The sequence below is a fragment of the Balaenoptera physalus genome (genome assembly GCF_965194825.1).
Source record: "Balaenoptera physalus genome assembly, chromosome: 11".
In the NCBI taxonomy this organism is placed as follows: domain Eukaryota; kingdom Metazoa; phylum Chordata; class Mammalia; order Artiodactyla; family Balaenopteridae; genus Balaenoptera; species Balaenoptera physalus.
In genome coordinates this window covers 80,557,844-80,579,222 of record NC_138896.1, presented here as the reverse complement: position 1 = coordinate 80,579,222, position 21,379 = coordinate 80,557,844, and the positions used below count along the sequence as shown (strand labels likewise).

Below are 21,379 nucleotides of genomic sequence, written 5' to 3'. Positions count from 1 at the left end.
GTAGAGAATCTCAGCAAAGACCTGAAAATCATAAAGAAAAATTCAAAGAAATTACAGAAATTTTAAAAATCCAATAAATGAAATTGAGGACTCAATAATTAGGTTAAAAAACAAAATAGATCAGAATCAAGATGGTGGAATAGAAGGACACAGAACTCAACTCCTCCCACAAATACATCAAAAATACATCCACATATGGAACAATTCTCACAGAATACCTACGAACACTGGCAGAAGATTTAAAACAATCAAAATTACAAGAAAGAGCACCACATACCCAGTAGGATGAAATTTTTAAAAAAAGGAATCAGGACAGGCCCTGCACCCCTGGGAGGGAGCTGTGAAAGAGGAAAGGTTCCCTCACTCTGGGAACACCCTTCACTGGCTAAGAGATCAGCAGGGACAGAAAGGGAGCTTCAGAAGCTCAGAGGAGAGTGCAGTAACCAGGTTGCAACTGGCAGAACAGAGACAGACCAGTACAAATGGTCCATGCCACCTTGCTGCATTCCCCAGCCTGAAAAACCCACCTGCTGGTGCGTGCAGGGGCTGGGTACTGAAACTCAGGCTTCAGCAGACAGACCCGGGGAGATGACTGGGGTTGGCTGTGCAGAGACAGCCTAAAGGGGCTGGAAGTGTGGTGTGGGCCGCAAACAGGGGTGTACTCGGATGGAGCCCAGGTCTGCCAAAGAAGCACCATTGTTAACAGGTGCTCAAAGGGAGGGGTAATGCCTCCCGCCATAGCAGCTTCACTCTCAGCATGCTCACAGCCAGTGCAGCTCCGCCTCTGTGAGCTCTGGGAGGGGGAGCGCGAGAGCACTGGCGAGTTGCCCACACATGGAGGCAAGGCTAAAATCTGAGCCAATCCCCAGAGGCCACATGACTTAGGAAGCAGAGCTGAAATCTGAGCCCTTTCCCCATGGCTGTGCAATCCACAGATTTATGCCACCACCACTGGGCCTTTGTAAACTCAGCACCCACAAGACATCCAAATGGATTACTGGTGCTCCCACAGCTGGAGTGGGTCTGGCATTAGCAGCTGCAGGCTTTGTGGGCACATGCAGAGGCGGGGCTGGAGTCTGGGCTGATTCCGTAGCTCCCACGGCAGGTCTAAGTGCACAACTACTGAGGTCCTGGTACCTGACTTCAGTGGATCTGCGCCTACCGATCTGCACTGGTGGCTTTGTGAACACAGGGCCTGAGGGACACCAAGGCCTATTGCTTGTGTTCCCATGGCTGAGGTGTAGCTGAGGGCAGTGCCAACAACAGTGTACTTTCTGAGCCCGCACAACAGGTGACAGGCAACACCACAGGGCACACCCCCTGGTGGACAGCTCCTGCGGAGGAATACTCAGTGGCTCCTCTCCCACCAGGCATGCTCCTGTCCCCCCTATTTCATACCTCAGCTCAGAAACAGATCTGGGGTCTTCTACTCCAACAAGTGGGGAGCAGACCCTGCCCCCAACAGGGCTGTGACAACCACAGAGCAAAGAGAAGGCTTTGGTCACCACAACACCAGTCACACCCTCTGTCAAGGGGATAACAGCCAGTACACACTGAGGAAAGATGCAGCAGACATCCATGCTAAAAACAGCCCTTGCACAAAAAATATTAGACTCGTGCAGGCTACACAAGGACGTGCCCACATAAAAACAGCCCTTCAAGACCACAGTAGATAACTGTTTCTCCTAAACTCATAGAGTCAGAGAAATGTAAGTAAAATGAAGAAGCAGTGGAACCACTCCCAAAAGATCAAAAGAATTCCCCTTAAAGAACAAACAATGAAAGAGACCTTTCCAGTCTACTACACTCCAAGTTCAAAAAGGAGGTAATAAAAATACTGAAGGAATTAAGAAAGGCTATCGATAGAAATGCAGATTACTGTAAAAAGGAACTAGAAACGATAAAGAAGAGCCAAGTAAAATTAGAAAACTCATTTGGCAAGATGAAAGCCGAGCTAAATGCAATAAATGGCAAACTGGATAATGCAAAAGAATGAATAAGTGATCTGGAAGATAGAATAATGGAAATCACCCCATCAGAACAGCAGACAGAAAGACAAATTTAAAACAAAAAGCAATATATGAGACCTATGGAATAATATAAACCATGCCAATCTATATATAATAGGGATCCCAGAAGGAGAATAAAGAGAAAAGGAGATTGAAAATATATTTGAATAAACTACAGCTGAAAATTCCCCAAACCCAAAGAAGAAAACAGATATCCAGGTACAGGAAGCACCAAGGTCTCAAACAAGATGAACACAAACAGACCTACAACAAGACAAATTATAATTAAAATGGCAAAAGTTAAAGGTAAAGAGAGGATTCTAAAGGCGTCAAGAGAAATACAAAGAGTTAATTACAAAGGAACCCCTATAAGGCTATTAGATGATTTCTCTACAGAAACCATGAAGGCCAGAGGGAGCAGCAAGGTATATACAAAGTCCTGAAAGGGAAAACCCGTCAACCTAGGATACTCTACCCAGCAAGATCATCATTTAGAATAGAAGGAGAGATAAACAATTTCTCAGACAAGCAAAAACTAAAATAATACAGCAATACTAAATATATTTTAAAAGAAATATTCACAGTCTTCTCTAAATAGAAGAGAAGCAAGAATATATAGGAAAGAGAAAAACACAATTGAAAAGTAAATCTCTTAAATAAACCAGTACACAGATTAAAAAGAAAAAATTGGGGGGTGGGGGGAGTGAAAGCAATGATAACTACAATGAATAGCAAAAGGATAAACATGAACATGTAAAAGAGGACATCAAAATCATACAATGTGGGGAGGAGAGTAAGAAAATGTAATTTTTTTTTTTAGAATGTGTTTGAGTGACTACCAGTCAAAAAGCAGGTAGATATAGTAATGGGTTAACATGCTTGAAAAACAGGGTAACCACAAATCAAAAAAATACAATATATTCACAAAAACCCAAAAGAAGAGAACACAAGCATGCTATAAAAGAAAACCATCAAATCACAAAAGGAAAAACAAAAAGAAAAAGAAGAAATACAAAATCAACTGGAAAACAAGGTTTAAAATGGCAATAAATACACTTCTATCAATAATTACCTTAAATGTCAATGGACCAAATACTCCAATCAAAAGACATAGAGTGGCAGATTGGATATTAGCAATAACACTATAAAACAGAGGACAGAGTAAATGGAACTAACATGTCCAGGAGGTACTAACCATACTAAATCATACTAAATTTAATAAGTTAAAGATGCATGTAGAAACCTCTAGGGTAACTACTACAAGAATAATAAGAGAGAGCTAATGGTGGAGAAAGAAAGGGCCATAAAAGGTAATACAAAAGAAGGCAAGAAAGGAAAGAAAAAGAGAAGATAACTGTGACAAAAGGAAAACAAATAGTGAAGTGTTAGATTTAAATTGAAATATATCACGAATTCCATCAACTGTAAACAGATATGTATTCCAAATAAAAGGCAAAGATTTTCAGATCAATTTAAAACACCTCAAAGACTCAGAAAGGCTGAAAATAAAAAGACAGAAAATTATATACCATAAGAACAATGTAATACTAATCAGAAAAGACAGCCTCTTCAATAAGTGGTGTTAGGAAAACTGGACAGCTACATGTAAAAGAATGAAATTAGAACACTCCCTAACACCATATACAAAAATAAACTCAAAATGGACTAAAGACCTAAATGTAAGGCCAGACACTATAAAACTCTTAGAGGAAAACATAGGCAGAACACTCTATGACATAAATCAGAGCAAGATCCTTTTTGACTCACTTCCTAAAGAAATGGAAATAAAAACAAAAATAAACAAATGGGACCTAATGAAACTTAAAAGCTTTTGCACAGCAAAGGAAACCATAAACAAGATGAAAAGACAACCCTCAGAATGGGAGAAAATATTTGCAAATGACGCAACTGACAAAGGATTAATCTCCAAAATATACAAGCAGCTTATGCAGCTCAATATCAAAAAAACAAACAACCCCATCCAAAAATGGGCGGAAGAGCTAAATAGACTTTTCTTCAAAGAAGATACACAGATTCCCAACAAACACATGAAAGCATGCTCAACATCACTAATCATTAGAGAAATGCAAATCAGAACTACAATGAGGTATCACCTCACACCAGTCAGAATGGCCATCATCAAAAAATCTACAAACAATAAATGCTGGAGAGGGTGTGGAGAAAAGGGAACCCTCTTGCACTGTTGGTGGGAATGTAAACTGATACAGCCACTATGGAGAACAGTATGGAGGTTCCTTAAAAAACTAAAAATAGAACTATCATGTGACCCAGCAATCCCACTACTGGGCACATACCCTGAGAAAACCATAGTTTAAAAAGAGTCATGCTGCAAGAGGGAAGAGATATGGGGATATATGTATATGTATAACTGATTCACTTTTTTATAAAGCAGAAACTAACACCCCATTGTAAAGCAATTATACTCCAATAAAGATGTTAAAAAAAAAAAAGTCACATACCACAATGTTCATTGCAGCATTATTTACAATAGCCAGGACATGGAAGCAACCTAAGTAAGTGTCCATGACAGATGAATGGATAAAGAAGTTGTGGCACATGTATACAATGGAATATTACTCAGCCACAAAAAGAAATGAAATTGAGTTATTTGTAGTGAGGTGGATGGACCTAGAGTCTGTCATACAGAGTGAAGTAAGTCAGAAAGAGAAAAACAAATACCGTATGCAAACATATATATATGGAATCTAAAAAAAAAAAAAGACATATATATACTACCAAATGTAAAATAGGTAGCTAGTGGGAAGCAGCTGCATCGCACAGGGAGATCAGCTCAGTGCTTTGTGACCACCTAGAGGGGTGGGATAGGGAGGGTGGGAGGGAGACACAAGAGGGAGGGAATATGGGGATATATGTATACCTATAGCTGATTCACTTTTTTATACAGCAGAAACTAGTACAACATTGTAAAGCAATTATACTCCAATAAAGATGTTAAAAAAAAAACTGGCTTAAAGCTTTACTGATGACAGGTAAAATCAAGTTTAGGGTAAATATCATTACTAGAAATGGGAAGGAAGATTCAAAATAATAAAAGGGACAATATGCTAGGAAAATATGGCAATTCTGCTTCACACTTGCAAATGTAGTAAGAATTGACAGAGAACTAAAAGGGGAAATAGACAAATTCACCTGATGTTGGAGATCAAAATATCTGTCTATATAACTGATAGAACAAGCAAAGATCATAAAATGCAATCCCCATCAAATTAGCAATGGCATTTTTCACTGGTCTAGAACAAAAAAATTTTAACTTTGTATGGAAACACAAAAGGCCCCAAATAGCCAAAACAATCTTGAGAAAGAAGAATGGAGCTGGAGGAACCATGCTCCCTGACTTCAGACAATATACTACAATGCTACAGTAATCAAAACAGTATGCTACTGGCTCGAAAACCAACACATAGATCAATGGAACAGGACAGAAAGCCCAGAAATAAACCCACACTTATGGTCAATTAATCTATGACAAAGGAGGCAAGAATATACAATGGAGAAAAGACAGTCTCTTCAATAAATGGTGCTGGGAAAACTGGACAGGTACATGTAAAAGAATGAAATGGAACATTCTCTAACACAATATACAAAAAAAAAAAAAAAAACTCAAAATGGATAAAAAACCTAGATGTAAGACCAGATACTATAAAACTAGAGAAAAACATAGGCAGAACACTCTTTCACAGAAATCACAGCAATATTTTTTTGGATCCGTCTCCTAGAGTAATGGAAGCAAAAGCAAAAATAAACAAATGGGACCTAATTAAACTTAAAAGCTTTTGCACATCATAGGAAACCATAAACAAAACAAAAAGACAATCTACAAACTAGGAGAAAATATTTGCAAACAATGCAACCGACAAGGGATTAACTTTCAAAATATGCAAACAGCTCATACAGCTCAACATCAAAAAAACAAACAACCCAATCAAAAAATGGGCAGAAGACCTAAATAGACATTTCTTCAAAGAAGACGTACAGATGGCCAACAGGCACATGAAAAGATGCTCAATATCACTAATTATCAGAGAAATTCAAATCAAAACTACAATGAGGTACCACCTCACACTGGTCAGAATGGCCATCAACAAAAAGTCTACAAATAATAAATGCTGGAGAGGGTGTGGAGAAAAGGGAACCTTCCTACACTGATGGTGGGAATGTAAATTAGTGCAGCCACTGTGGAAAACAGTATGGAGGTTCCTTAAAAAACTAAAAGTAGAGTTACCATATAACCCAGCAATCCCATTCCTGGCATATACCCAGCAAAGATGAAAGCTCCAATTCAAAAAGATACATGTACCCAAAAGTTCATAGCAGCACTATTTACAATAGCCAAGACATGGAAGCAACCTAAGTGTCCATCAACAGATGAATGAATTGTACAAACTATGATATATAAAATAGATAAACAACAAGGACCCACTGTATAGCATAGGAAACTATATTCAATATCTTGCAATAACCTATAATGGAAAAGAACCTAAAAAAAAAGGAATATATAAATGTATATATTGTAAATTCATATATATATATAACTGAATCACTTTGCTATACACCTGAAACACTGTAAATCAACTATATTTCAATTTATAAATAAATAAGATCATGAAATAGATGATTTACATTTTACAAAATTGACCTAATTGACTTTTACAGAAAATTACAACCAGCAACTGCAAATATACATTCTTTCCAAATATACATGGGACATTTACCAAAATTGACCATATTCTGGTCCATAAAGCAAGTCTCAAAAATGTTCAAGCATTAATATGTTAAAAGCATGCTCTGCCCATAACAAAATTAAGCTACAAATCAAGGCAACAGGAACAATAATAAAATGAACAACAACAAAATAACTAAAAAATCTACAAATGTTTAGAACTTTATCAACGCTCTGGATAATCCATGAAGCAAAGAAGAAATCACATATGTTTCTAATTTGATTTTTAACACCTTTATATATACAAAAAGTGTACATATTTAAAATGTTTAATCAAGCAGACTTGACATGTTACACACCTGTGAAATTAACACCCCCCAAAGTTTTCTTGTGCCTCTCCCTGTCCCCTATTCCCCAGAAAACCACTGATTTGCTTTCTATCATTATAGATAAGATTGTATTTTCTAGAATTTTGCAGACATGGAATCATCTAAATTGCACTATTTTGTCTGGCTTCTTTCGCTCAGTATAATTATTTTTGAGTTTTATACATATTGCTGCAGGCATCAGTAGTTCATTGCTTTCTGTTGCTCAGCAGTATCTCATTGTATTGATATATCACATTTTGTTTATCCACTGATCTGTTAGCAAACATTTGAGGTTGTTTTCAGTTTGGGGCTAGTACAAATAACACTGCTATGAATATTAGTATACAAGTTTTTGGATGGACATATGCTTTCACTTCTCTTGGACAAAGGTGGCATTGAAGTATAGTGGGTAAAACTGGTCCTTTTAGTACATGATGCTATGTCAGCTGTCCAAATGAAAAAGGAAATAAATCTCAATCCATCCCCCACCAAACTTACATCATACACGAAAATCAATTCCAAGTACCTGTACATCTAAATGGAAACAGTGAAAGCATAAAAGTACTAGAAGATAGCATAGGAGAATATCCTCAGGACTTTGAGTTAAGCAAAAGTTTCTTAAACAAAACACAAAAGCACTAGCCATAGAAGAAAAGAGTGATGAATTTTGCTACATTAAAATTAAAGATTTCTGCTCATCAAGAGGCACCATTAAGACAGTAAAAAAGCAAGCCACTGCATGGGACTATTTGGGGGATTACATGTATCCCACAAAGGCAGAATAAAGAACTCCTATAAATCAATCAGGAAAACAAAAAGACAATCCAATAAAAAATTGGTAAAAGGAACTTCACAAAACAGTATATTCAAATGGCCAATGAACTATTAAAAGATGGTGAACATCATTAGTCATCAGAAAAATATAAATTAAAACCACAATGAGATACCACCACAAACCCACTGCAATAGCTAAACAAACTGGAATACTCAACTGTTGATTGTTGATGAGGATATGGAACAAGTGGACCTCTCATAGACTGTGGTATGCATATCTGATCACCCAGCAATTCTTCTTCTAGGTACATACTCACTAGAAATATGTTCATGTGTCACCTACACAGACAGACATGTACCAGAATGTTCATAGGAGCCTCATTCAAAATAGCAAAAAACAAAACTAAACTGGGATCAATATCTATCAACAGAAGAATGTAGTTTATTCACGTTAACAAATACTTTAAAAGCTACTAAAATAAACAGGGTACTATCACATGCAATGACATGGATGAATTTTACAAAGAACGTTGAGGTAAAAAGCTAGACTCAAAAGAGATGTACTGTACAATTCAATATATTTAAAGTGCAAAAATGCATAAAACTAATAAAGGAGTTGGAAGTTAGAATTATCATCTTTTTTTTGTGTGTATGGTAAAATATACAAAATATAAAATGTACCATTTAAACCATTTTTAAGTGTACAGATTACTGACATTAAGTACATTTACATTATTGCACAACCACCACCACTATCCATCTCCAATCTGAACTTCCGTACCCATGAATTAATAACTCCCCATTCTCCCCTCCCCCACGCCCCTTGGTATATACTAATTACTTTCTGTCTCTATGAATTTGACTACAGTAGGTACCTCATATGGATCACACAATAGTTGTCCTTTTGTGTCTGGTTTATTTCACTTAGCATAATGTCTTCAAGGTTCTTCCATGTTTCAGCACGTATCAGAATTTCCCTCCCTTTTAGGACTGAATAATATATATGTATCACATTTTGTTTATCCAGTCATCTGTCAATGAGCATTTGAGTTGTTTCCACCTTTTGGCTATTGTGAAAAATGCTGCTATAAGCATTGGTATACAAGAACCTGTTTGAGTCCCTGATTTCAATTCTTTTAGTATATACTCAAAAGTAGAATTGCTGAATCATTTGCTAATTCAGTGTTTAATTTGGGGGGAGAACTGCCACACTTTCCCACAGTGGCTGCACTATTTTATATGCCCATTAGCAACGCACAAGGGTTCCAATTTCTCCATCCTCACCAACACTTATTTCCCAGGGTTTTTGTCTTTGTCTTGTTTTGGTTTGTTTTGATAATAGCCATCCTGATGAAAGTGAAGTGGTATCTCATTAGGGTTTTGATTTGCATTTCCTTCATGACCAGTGATGTTGAGTATCTTTTCATGCACTTATTGGCCATTTGTATATCTTCTTTAGAAGACATGTCTATTCCAGACCTTTGCCCATTTTTTAATCAAGTTGTTTTGAGTTTAGGAGTTCTTTATATATTCTGAATATTAATCCTTGATTTGGAAATATTTTCTTCCATTCTGTAAGTTGTTTTTTCATTCTCTTGACAGTGTCCTTTGATGCACAAAGCGTTTTAATTTTGATGAAGACCAATGTATTTTTTCTTTTGTTGCCTATGAAGAGTTATCATCTTTGATGATGAGAGAGGAATTAGAGGATGATCAAGAGCATGAGAGGGGCTTCTGAGGTGCTGCTAGTGTTCTACACATTTATAATTTGTGCATTTTTCTGGTTACACATTCTGTATGTTTGTATGACTGGAAAACAGAGGTTAAAAGGATAGTCAATTTAGTGTGTTTGGTCTGGTTTAGTGATCAATTTACACCACTCCTGTGCTAAGTCAATTGACTGCAGAAATCAGCCATTACATAGGACCAAAAATCAGTTTTACTTATATAAAAAATATTTTTTTAAATGCTTATTTTCAAAATATTTAAAATTAATGTTAGATGTACTTACTTTTTTGTTTAAGTGGTAACAATATTGCTAAATTACAATAATTGACTATTCAGAATATAGCTAAGCATTGCATTGTTCTCCTAGGTTGCCAGTTTTCTAAAGTCAGAGGTTGCCTCCTTCACTATTATAGTGCTTATAAGACAATTAATTATGCACTGATATCAACTCTGAAGGGCAGTCTGGCAAAATGTATCCCAAAAAACTTTAAAATGTACTTGCTCATTAATTCATCTATTCGAGCTTTAGGAATATATCCAGAGGAATAACTGAGCAAGTAAACACAAATATATGCAGGGATATTCCCTGAAGCATTGTTTATAATAGCAAACAAATGGGGATTGGTTAAATGAAATATGGTCTATACATGCTATAGAACAGTATACATCCATTGATTTTATAATTCAAATCTATATTGACATGAAAAGGTAAAAGATTTACTTACATTCTAAGTGCAGTTTAGAAAACCAATGTGTATAGTATATCTCATATTCTAATGTGAAAGAAAAATCAGGAAAGACAGACATCAGCATCTTAGTGGGGCTGTCTCTGGGTGGTGAAATTTCAGCTGATTTTTCCCTTAATTTGCCTATCTATAATTCTAAATTTTCTACAGTGAAATGTATTATTTTGTATTAAACACATAAACACACTCAAAAAGTGGTTTTCCCTAAGGAAGTGAAAAGTGTCATCTTGGATCAGTTTTATCACAATTTAGTTATTAGTGTATGAGATGGCATTTTCAGTTTTCATTAAGTAGATATGTTTACACATGCACAAGCACACACATATGTAAATATGATGAAATGACAGTCTTCATAGCAAGCCAATATATTCCAATTTTAGATTAAAGTTTCAATGCAACCTTGCAAATAAGTTCCCAGTATCTATAAGTCCACAACGGTGCACCACCAGCCCATTAATAGAATTAAAAACAAAAACAAAAAACAAAAAAGCCCTATCTCATTGTGATCTATCATGTGAACACCAAATGGGAAAAGAATATTTCAACTATGTTATTCATTTTATACTTTGCTTGTTTGTTTTGATTTATTTTGTTTATTAGTTGGATGGTTGTTTATTTGATTTGATTTGATTGTATGATTGGAAAACAGAGGACCAAAGGATAACCAATTTAGCAGGGTTGGTCCAGTTTAATGGTCAGTTCAGAGCATTGCTGTGCTGAGTCAATTGACTTTGCAAAAATTCATCATCAAGCAGGACCAACAATCAGATCAACTCTGCCATGTCCAATTTGGACACATTGCCCAGACACTGCTTCTGGCAAGAAGAGCTCACTTGTTCAGCTGCTCCACAGTCTTGCTTTCTTACACTTTCCTTTGTTCCTACTTGGTAAGCTTTCTGCCACAAAGGAGAAAAACCAAGAGTGGAAGGAAAGAATTACACTTTTTTTGGTTTCAATTATAAGAACTTGACAACACTAGGACAGATCAAAAGGGGGACTTTACCAGAGCAATTGATTCTTTTCTCTCACTGTGGGGAAGGGCTGCCATTGGTGAATCATTAAGATAGACAGTTTCTACTCTATTTAGTTTCTGCCAGAAACCAAAATCCACATTCAGCATGTTAACAAAAAAGTCCATGCAGTCTTTACCAAAATGTCAACAATATAGTATGTCCCTGGGCCATTTAACTACTGGATTTCATGCTGGGGGAAATGTTTCAAGAAAGGCCTGAGAACCATTCTGAGTTACTAAAGTGCAGAGCTGCAAATGTGTTGATCTGAAAGTATGATATTGACGTCTTCAGAGAAGAGACTCTCATACTCCAAAATGGGTTGAATGACAGAAGGCTCATTCAAGGCTTATGACACTGTGGCTTACACCTAGCTATCTCCTGGATGCCTCTATAAGAACAACTTTTGAATATAATACATGATACCCTTAATTAATAAATTAATAAATTTATTTAAAAAAAATGACTTATCAACTAATAATTTTGGACTTCTCTCTGTATCACCACCCAAATGGACAAGTCCATTTACAACTACACATTTTTTTTTAATTTATTTACTATTTATTTATTATTTATTTTTGGCTGTGTTGGGTCTTCGTTTCTGTGCGAGGGCTTTCTCTAGTTGCGGCAAGCGGGGGGTCACTCTTCATCGCCATGCGTGGGCCTCTCACTATCGCAGCCTCTCTTGTTGTGGAGCACAGGGTCCAGACGCGCAGGCTCAGTAGTTGTGGCTCACGGTCCTTTTGCTCCGTGGCATGTGGGATCTTTCCAGACCAGGGTTCGAACTCGTGTCCCCTGCATTGGCAGGCAGATTCTCAACCACTGCGCCACCAGGGAAGTTCACAACTACACATTTTGAAAATGAATCAGTTTTGCAAGTTCAGTTGATCTCAATATTTTTTTAATCAACCAAACTTTCCAAAATTTGGTGAATTATATTCAAACAATATAATTATATTTACAAATAATCAGTATTGGTTTTTTAAATAAATTTATTTATTTTATTTATTTATTTTTGGCTGCGTTGGGTCTTCGTTGCTGCGTGCAGGCTTTCTCTAGCTGTGGCGAGCAGGGGCTACTCTTCGTTGTGGTGCACGGGCTTCTCATCGCAGTGGCTTCTCCTCTTGCGGAGCACGGGCTCTAGAGCGCAGGTTCAGTAGTTGTGGCACACGGGCTTAGCTGCTCCGCAGCATGTGGGATCTTCCTGGACCAGGGCTTGAACCCGTGTCCCCTGCATTGGCAGGAGGATTCTTAACCACTACGCCACCTGAGACGCCCGTTTTGATTTTTATTTACAAAAATCCAGAAAATGAATTGAAGACTGGCCTTGTGAATTAAACCCTGTTCTGCTATCAATGCCTTGTACCAGGTTCCAAGGTGAGCAGTGCAATGCTGCAACTTTGATCAGAGACTAGCAAAGGGCATTTCAAGAAAGCTCCCAGTAAAAGGGATTTGGGGAACACTATAAACAACTCACATCCCCTTAGAAATTCATGTTGCAAATTAACACATTAAAGACTCTGTGAACCCAGAAATAAACTTTTAAACCTTTGCTTCATCTGGTGTTCCCACATCTACTAAAAATCCATATTTGAGAAATATCAGCTAAGCATAAAGGAGGTATCTGGAATACTGTGCAATAGAGATATAATGTAAGCCATATATGTAATTTTAAATTTTCTTATAGCCATGTAAATATAAATTAAAAGAGTTGAAATTAATTTTATTAATATATTTCATTTAACTCAATATATCCAAAATATTTTTCAACATATAATCAATATAAAATTATTAAAGAAATATATTTTTTGTAATAAACCTTTAAAATTCAGTGTTTATTTTACACTTACAGAACATTTCAATTCAGACTAGCTGGGTTTCAGGGGCTCAATAGTTACAGGTAACTAGTGGCTACCTTACTCAACATTGCACATGTAGAAGATTAATGATGATATGAATTTAAATGTTTAAAATATCATAATATTTAACAAATTGATTTTAAAAACAGCTAATCAACAAATGATGTACAGGATTATTATGTATTAACAATGACTATTTAGACAATGGTACTAGCTTGAAGTGTAATTCTACTTTACAAGTGGAATCACAATTGTCTATGTCCAGTGACTTTTTCTTTTTTTTTAATAACATCTTTATTGGAGTATAATTGCTTTACAATGGTGTGTTAGTTTCTGTTGTATAACAAAGTGAATCAGCTATACATACACATATATCCCCATATCTCCTCCCTCTTGCGTCTCCCTCCCACCCTCCCTATCCCACCCCTCTAGATGGTCACACAGCACTGAGCTGATCTCCCTGTGCTATGCGGCTGTGTCTCACTAGCTATCTATTTTACATTAGGTAGTATATATAAGTCCATGCCACTCTCTCACTTAGTCCCAGCTTACCCTTCCCCCTCCCCGTGTCCTCAAGTCCATTCTCTACATCTGCATCTTCATTCCTGTCCTGGCCCTAGGTTCTTCAGAACCATTTTTTTTTCTTTTTTTTAAGATTCCATATATATGTGTTAGCGTACGATATATATTTTTCTCTTTCTGACTTACTTCACTCTGTATAACAGACTCTAGGTCCATCCACCTCACTACAAATAACTCAATTTCGTTTCTTTTTATGGCTGAGTAATATTCCAATGTATATATGTGCCACATCTTCTTTATCCATTCATCTGTTGATGGACACTTAGGTTGCTTCCATGTCCTGGCTATTGTAAATAGAGCTGCAATGAACATTTTGGTACATGACTCTTTTTGAATTATGGTTTTCTCAGGGTATATGTCCAGTAGTGGGATTGCTGGGTCGCATGGTAGTTCTATTTCTAGTTTTTTAAGGAACCTCCATATTGTTCTCCATAGTGGCTGTATCAATTTACATTCCCACCAACAGTGCAAGAGGGTTCCCTTTTCTCCACACCCTCTCCAGCATTTACTGTTTGTAGATTTTTGATGATGGCCATTCTGACTCGTGTGAGGTGATCCCTCATTGTAGTTTTGATTTGCATTTCTCTAATGATTAGTGATATTGAGCATCCTTTCATGTGTTTGTTGGCAATCTGTATATCTTCTTTGGAGAAATGTCTATTTAGGTCTTCCGCTCATTTTCGGATTGGGTTGTTTGTTTTTTGATATTGACCTGCATGAGCAGTTTGTAAATTTTGGAGATTAATCCTTTGTCACTTGCTTCATTTGCAAATATTTTCTCCCATTCTGAGGGTTGTCTTTTCATCTTGTTTATGGTTTCCTTTGCTGTGCAAAAGCTTTTAAGTTTCATTAGGTCCCATTTGTTTATTTTTGTTTTTATTTCCATTTCTTTAGGAGGTGGGTCAAAAAGGATCTTGTGATTTATGTCATAGAGTGTTCTGCCTATGTTTTCCTCTAAGAGTTTTATAGTGTCTGGTCTTACATTTAGGTCTTTAATCCATTTTAAGTTTATTTTTGTGTATGGTGTTAGGGAGTGTTCTAATTTCATTCTTTAACATGTAGCTGTCCAATTTTCCCAGCACCACTTATTGAAGAGGTTGTCTTTTCTCCATTGTATATTCTTGCCTCTTTTATCAAAAATAACATGACCATATGTGTGTGGGTTTACCTCTGGGCTTTCTATCCTGTTCCATTGATCTATATTTCTGTTTCTGTGCCAGTACCATACTGTCTTGAATACTGTAGCTTTGTAATATGGTCTGAAGTCAGGGAGCCTGATTCCTCCAGCTCCGTTTTTCTTTCTCCAGATTGCTTTGGCTATTCGGGGTCTTTTGTGTTTCCATACAAACTGTGATATTTTTTATTCTAATTCTGTGAAAAATGTCATTGGTAGTTTGATAGGGATTGCACTGAATCTGCAGATTGCTTTGGGTAGTATAGTCATTTTCACAGTGTTGATTCTTCCAATCCAAGAACATGGTATATCTCTCCATCTCTTGGTATCATCTTTAATTTCTTTCAGCAGTGTCTTATACTTTTCTGCATACAGGTCTTTTGTCTCCTTAGGTAGGTTTATTTGTAGGTATTTTATTCTTTTTGTTGCAATGGTACATGGGAGTGTTTCCTTAATTTCTCTTTCAGATTTTTCATCATTAGTGAACAGGAATGCAAGAGATTTCTGTGCATTGATTTTGTATCCTGCTACTTTACCAAATTCATTGATTAGCTCTAGGAGTTTTCTGGTAGCATCTTTAGGATTCTCTATGTATAGTATCATATCATCTGCAAACAGTGACAGCTTTACTTCTTTTTCAATTTGGATTCCTTTTATTTCTTTTTCTTCTCTGATTGCTGTGGCTAAAACTTCCAAAACTATGTTGAATAATATTGGTGAGAGTGGACAACCTTGTCTTGTTCCTGATCTTAGAGGAAATGGTTTCAGTTTTTTACCATTGAGGACGATCTTGGCTGTGGAGTTGTCATAATGGCCTTTATTATGTTGAGGTAAGTTCCCTCTATGCCTACTTTCTGTAGGGTTTTTATCATAAATGGGTGTTGAATTTTGTCGAAAGCTTTTTCTGCATCTATTGAGATGATCATATGTTTTTTCTCCTTCAGTTTTTAAATATGGTTTATCACATTGATTGATTTGCATATATTGAAGAATCCTTGCATTCCTGGGATAAACCCCACTTGATCGTAGTGTATGATCCTTTTAATGTGCTGTTGGATTCTGTTTGCTAGTATTTGGTTGAGGATTTTTGCATCTATGCTCATCAGTATTATTGGCCTGTAGTTTTCTTTGTTTGTGACACCTTTGTCACCTTTGTTTTGGTATCAGGGTGATGGTGGCCTCATAGAATGAGTTTGGTGGTGTTCCTCCCTCTGCTATATTTTGGAAGTTTGAGAAGGATAGGTGTTAGCTGTTCTCTAAATGTTTGATAGAATTCGCCTGTGAAGCCATCTGGTCCTGGGCTCTTGTTTGTTGGAAGATTTTTAATCACCGTCTCAATTTCAGTGCTTGTGATTGGTCTGTTTATATTTTCTATTTCTTCCTGGTTCAGCCTCGGAAGGTTGTGCTTTTGTAAGAATTTGTCCATTTCTTCCAAGCTGTCCATTTTATTGGCATATAGTTGCTTGTAGTAATCTCTCATGATCCTTTGTATATCTGCAGTGTCAGTTGTTATTTCTCCTTTTTCATTTCTAATTCTATTGATTTGAGTCTTCTCCCTTTTTTTCTTTATGAGTCTGGCTAATGGTTTATCAATTTTTTTTATCTTCATAAAAACCAGCTTTTAGTTTTATTGATCTTTGCTATCGTTTCCTTCATTTCTTTTTCACTTATTTCTGATCTGATCTTTATGATTTCTTTCCTTCTGCTAACTTTGGGGATTTTGTGCTCTTCTTTCTCTAATTGCTTTAGGTGTAAGGTTATGGTGTTTATTTGAGATGTTTCTTGTTTCTTGAGGTAGGATTTTATTGCTATAAACTTGCCTCTTAGAACTGCTTTTGCTGCATCCCATAGGTTTTAGATCATCGTGTTTTCATTGTCATTTGTTTGTAGGCATTTTTTGAATTCCTCTTTGATTTCTTCAGTGATCTCTTGGTTATTTAGTAGTGTATTGTTTAGCCTCCATGTGTTTTTATTTTTTACATGTTTTTTCCAGTAATTGATATCTAGTCTCGTAGCACTGTGGTCAGAAAAGATACTTGATACGATTTCAATTTTCTTAAATTTACCAAGGCTTGTTTTCTGACCCAAGATATGATCTATCCTGGAGAATATTCCATGAGCACTTGAGAAGAAGGTGTATTCTGTTGCTTTTGGATGGAATGTCCTATAAATATCAATTAAGTCCATCTTGTTTAATGTATCATTTAAAGCTTGTGTTTCCTTATTCATTTTCATTTTGTATGATCTGTCCATTGGTGAAAGTGGGGTGTTAAAGTCCCCTACTATGATTGTGTTACTGTCAATTTCTCCTTTTATGGCTGTTTAGCATTTGCCTTATGTATTGAGGTGCTCCTATTTTGGGTGCATATATATTTACAATTGTTATATCTTCTTCTTGGATTGATCCCTTGATCACTATGTAGTGTCCTTCTTTGTCTCTTGTAACAGTCTTTATTTTAAAGTCTCTTTTGTCTGATATGAGAATTGCTACTCCAGCTTTCTTTTGATTTCCATTTGCATGGAATATCTTTTTCCATCCCCTCACTTTCAGTCTGTATGTGTCCCTAGGTCTGAAATGGGTCTCTTGTAGACAGCATATATACAGGTCTTGTTTTTGTATCCATTCAGCTAATCTATGTCTTTTGGTGGGAACATTTAATCCATTTACATTTAAGATAATTATCAATATGTATGTTCCCATTACCATTTTCTTAATTGTTTGGGGTTTGTTATTGTAAGTCTTTTCCTTCTCTTGTGTTTCCTGCCTAGAGAAGTTCCTTTAGCATTTGTTGTAAAGCTGGTTTAGCGGTGCTGAATTCTCTTAGCTTTTGCTTGTCTGTAAAGGTTTTAATTTCTCCACCGAATCTGAATGAGATCCTTGCTGGGTAGAGTAATCTTGGTTTTAGGTTCTTCCCTTTCATCACTTTAAATATGTCCTGCCACTCCCTTCTGACTTGCAGAGTTTCTGCTGAAATATCAGCTGTCAACCTTATGGGGATTCCCTTGCATGTTATTTGTTGTCTTTCCCTTGCTGCTTTTAATATTTTTTCTTTGTATTTAAATTTTGATAGTTTGATTAATATGTGTCTTGGTGTGTTTCTCCTTGGATTTATCCTGTGTGGGACTCTCTGCACCTCCTGGACTTGACTGACTATTTCCTTTCCCATGTTAGGGAAGTTTTCAACTATAATCTCTTCAAATATTTTCTCAGTCCCTTTCCTTTTCTCTTCTTCTTCTGGGAACCCTATGATTCGAATGTTCATGCATTTAATGTTGTCCCAGAGTTCTCTAAGACTGTCCTCAATTCTTTTCATTCTTTTTTCTTTATTCTGCTCTGCGGTAGTTATTTCCACTATTTTATCTTCCATGTCACTTATCCGTTCTTCTTCCTCAGTTATTCTGCTTTTGAGTCCTTCTAGAGAATTTTTCATTTCATTTATTGTGTTGTTCATCATTGTTTGTTTGCTGTTTAGTTCTTCTAGGTCCTTGTTAAACGTTTCTTGTATTTTCTCCATTCTATTTCCAAGATTTTGGATCATCTTTACTATAATTACTCTGAATTCTTTTTCTGGTAGACTGCCTTTTTCCTCTTCATTTGTTTGGTCTGGTGGGTTTTTGCCTTGCTCCTTCTTCTGCTGTGTGTTTCTCTGTCTTCTCATTTTGCTTAACTTATGGTGTTTGGGATCTCCTTTTCACAGGCTGCAGGTTCATAGTTCCCATTGTTTTTGGTGTCTGCCCCCAGACTAAAGCCCCCAGGCTAAAGTTGGTTCAGTTGGTTGTGTAGGCTTCCTGGTTTAGGGGACTAGTGCCTGTGTTCTGGTGGATGAGGCTGGACCTTGTCTTTCTGGTGGGCAGGACCACGTCCGTTGGTGTGTTTTTCGGTGTCTGTGGCCTTATTATGATTTGAGGCAGCCTCTCTGCTAATGGGTGGGGTTGTGTTCCTGTCTTGCTCGTTTTTTCACATAGGGTGTTCAGCACTGTAGCTTGCTGGCCGTTGAGTGGAGCTGGGCCTTAGCACTGAGATGGAGATCTCTGGGAGAGCTTTCGCCATTTGATATTATGTGGAGCTTGGAGGTCTCTGGTGGACCAATGTCTTGAACTCAGCTTTCCCACCTCAGAGGCACAGGCCTGACACCCGGCCGAGCAGTGGGTGTGAGCTACACAGCTCAGAAGAAAAGGGAGGAAAAAAGAATGAAAGAAAGAAAAAATAAAATAAAAAGAAATAAAGTTATTAAAATAAAAAATTTTTTTAATTATTAAAATAAAAAAAATTAAAAAGTAATAAAAAAAAGGAAAGCAACCAAACCAAAAAGCATATCCACCAATGATAACAAGTGCTAAAAAGTATATTAAAACAAAACAAAATAAAACAGACATACAGAACCCTAGGACAAATGGTAAAAGCAAAGCTATACAGACAAAATCACACAAAGAAGCATACACATACACACTCACAAAAAGAGAATAAGGAAAAATATGTATATATCTATATAAACAAATCTACCAATGATAATAAACTCTAAATACTAAACTAAGATAAACATAAAACCAGAAACCAGTCAGTCGCATACCGCAAACCCCAAGGACTCAAAACCCCAAGTCTATAGTTGCTCCCAAAGTCCACCACCTCAATTTTGGGATGATTGTTGTCTATTCAGTTATTACACAGATGCAGGGTACATCAAGTTGATTGTGGAGATTTAATCCGCTGCTCCTGAGGCTGCTGGGAGAAATTTCCCTTTCTCTTCTTTGTTCGCACAGCTCCTGGGGTTCAGCTTCGGATTGGCCCCGCCTCTGTGTGTAGGTCGCCTGAGGGCTTGTTCCTTTTGGGAAGTCTGAGATCTTCTGCCAGCGTTCAGTAGGTGTTCTGTAGGAGTTGTTCCACATGTAGATGTATTTCTGATGTATTTGTTGGGAGAAGGTGATCTCCACATCTTATTCCTCCACCATCTTGAAGGTCTCCATCAGCAATCTCTAGTGACTTTTTTGAAGATAGGAATTTTTACGTATTTTGTTAATTGCTATATCCACAGCACCTAGCACAGTGCCAGGCATATAGTAGATGCCCAATAAATATTTGTGAAATAAATGCCAGTATCACTTAGGATAAGGTCATGTCTGTATCAAATGGTCAATAAATGCTTAAGCTTTGCTTTATTCAATTAAACAAACTATGTCCTATTCAGAGCACTGAATATATGCTATTTACTAAGAGTTGAATACTCAAAGAATTGAATAAATCCTCAAAGAAGGAGCTTACCAGCAGGGATTAGCAATTTTTTTCTGTAATCGTCCAGATAGTAAATATTTTAGGTTTTGTGGACCATGGGGTCTCTATTGCTAAGAGTAAGTACTATAAGTTGAGTACTTACTCAACTTTGCCTTGGGAGCACAAAAGTAGCCATAAGCAGTATATAATTAAATAGGCATGGATGTGTTCCAATAAAACGTCACTTGCCAAAACAGGTGGCAGGCCATATTTGGCCTAAGAGCTGTAGTTTGCCAACCTCTGGCATATACAGTATAGTAAGCAACTCAGATACGTAAAGCCTAATTATAACCCCACTGACAATAACGACAGAAAATATGAAACACCTAAAGATGAAAGAAAAATTTAGAAAAGAAATGGGCAGAAACTATATGAAGAAACATTTAAAATTCTACTAAAAAAAAATATATATATATATATTATCCCTATCCTTTCTAAAAAGCTAATTTTCTGAAACTATATCTTTTGCATTTCAAGCCTATTTAAAACTATAAACAATTTGAAAATAAATAATAATTAAACAATGCAGAATTAAGTAAGTGTTAAATAACAGTATGAAAAGCATGATACACAAGCATAAGAAAATAAAGGTTAATTTGATGGGATGAAGCTTCTTTCTGGGATTAGCCCTTTGCTTGTAATGTCAGGTATGTTTCATATGGTCATAGACAGAATCACAGTTGAAGATGTGAAGGGAATCAGAAGCTAGCCTCTATCCCTAATCTGCCTTGCAACTACTCACTATCCTTACTTGGTCTGAAACGCCTACAATAATTGGCAGCTATACACAAATTGGCAGCTATAAAACCATCCAATAAATTTCCCCATCTCATTGAGACAGGCTGGGATCTGGGACCTGGGATCCTTTCCTGCAGTGCGTGTACCTGGACAAACGTCAAACGTCTCCTCGAGCAACAAAATACGAAGAAACTATAAAGGACTAAAAATAACTATTGATACGTATGCAGCTGGGGCAAATTATGGACAACAAGATACTAAAAGGCCAAAACCCAACTGCCACTTCTGAGATACTGGGAACAAAAGCAGGGTACTGTGCCTGATCCGTGCACACAGCACCACCAAGAAAGTGGGCAGCCCCCATAAGCCACCCCTCTGGCCCAACCCACCATTCCACCCTTACCCTCACCCCACTTAAGG

General features: G+C 36.8%; 1 protein-coding gene across 6 annotated transcripts in view; it reads right to left on the bottom strand.

Moving 5' to 3' along the window:
* LOC309637522 (uncharacterized protein) overlaps positions 1-21,379 on the bottom strand; it is a 759,578-nt gene that overhangs the window by 606,232 nt on the left and 131,967 nt on the right. The window lies entirely within an intron of this gene.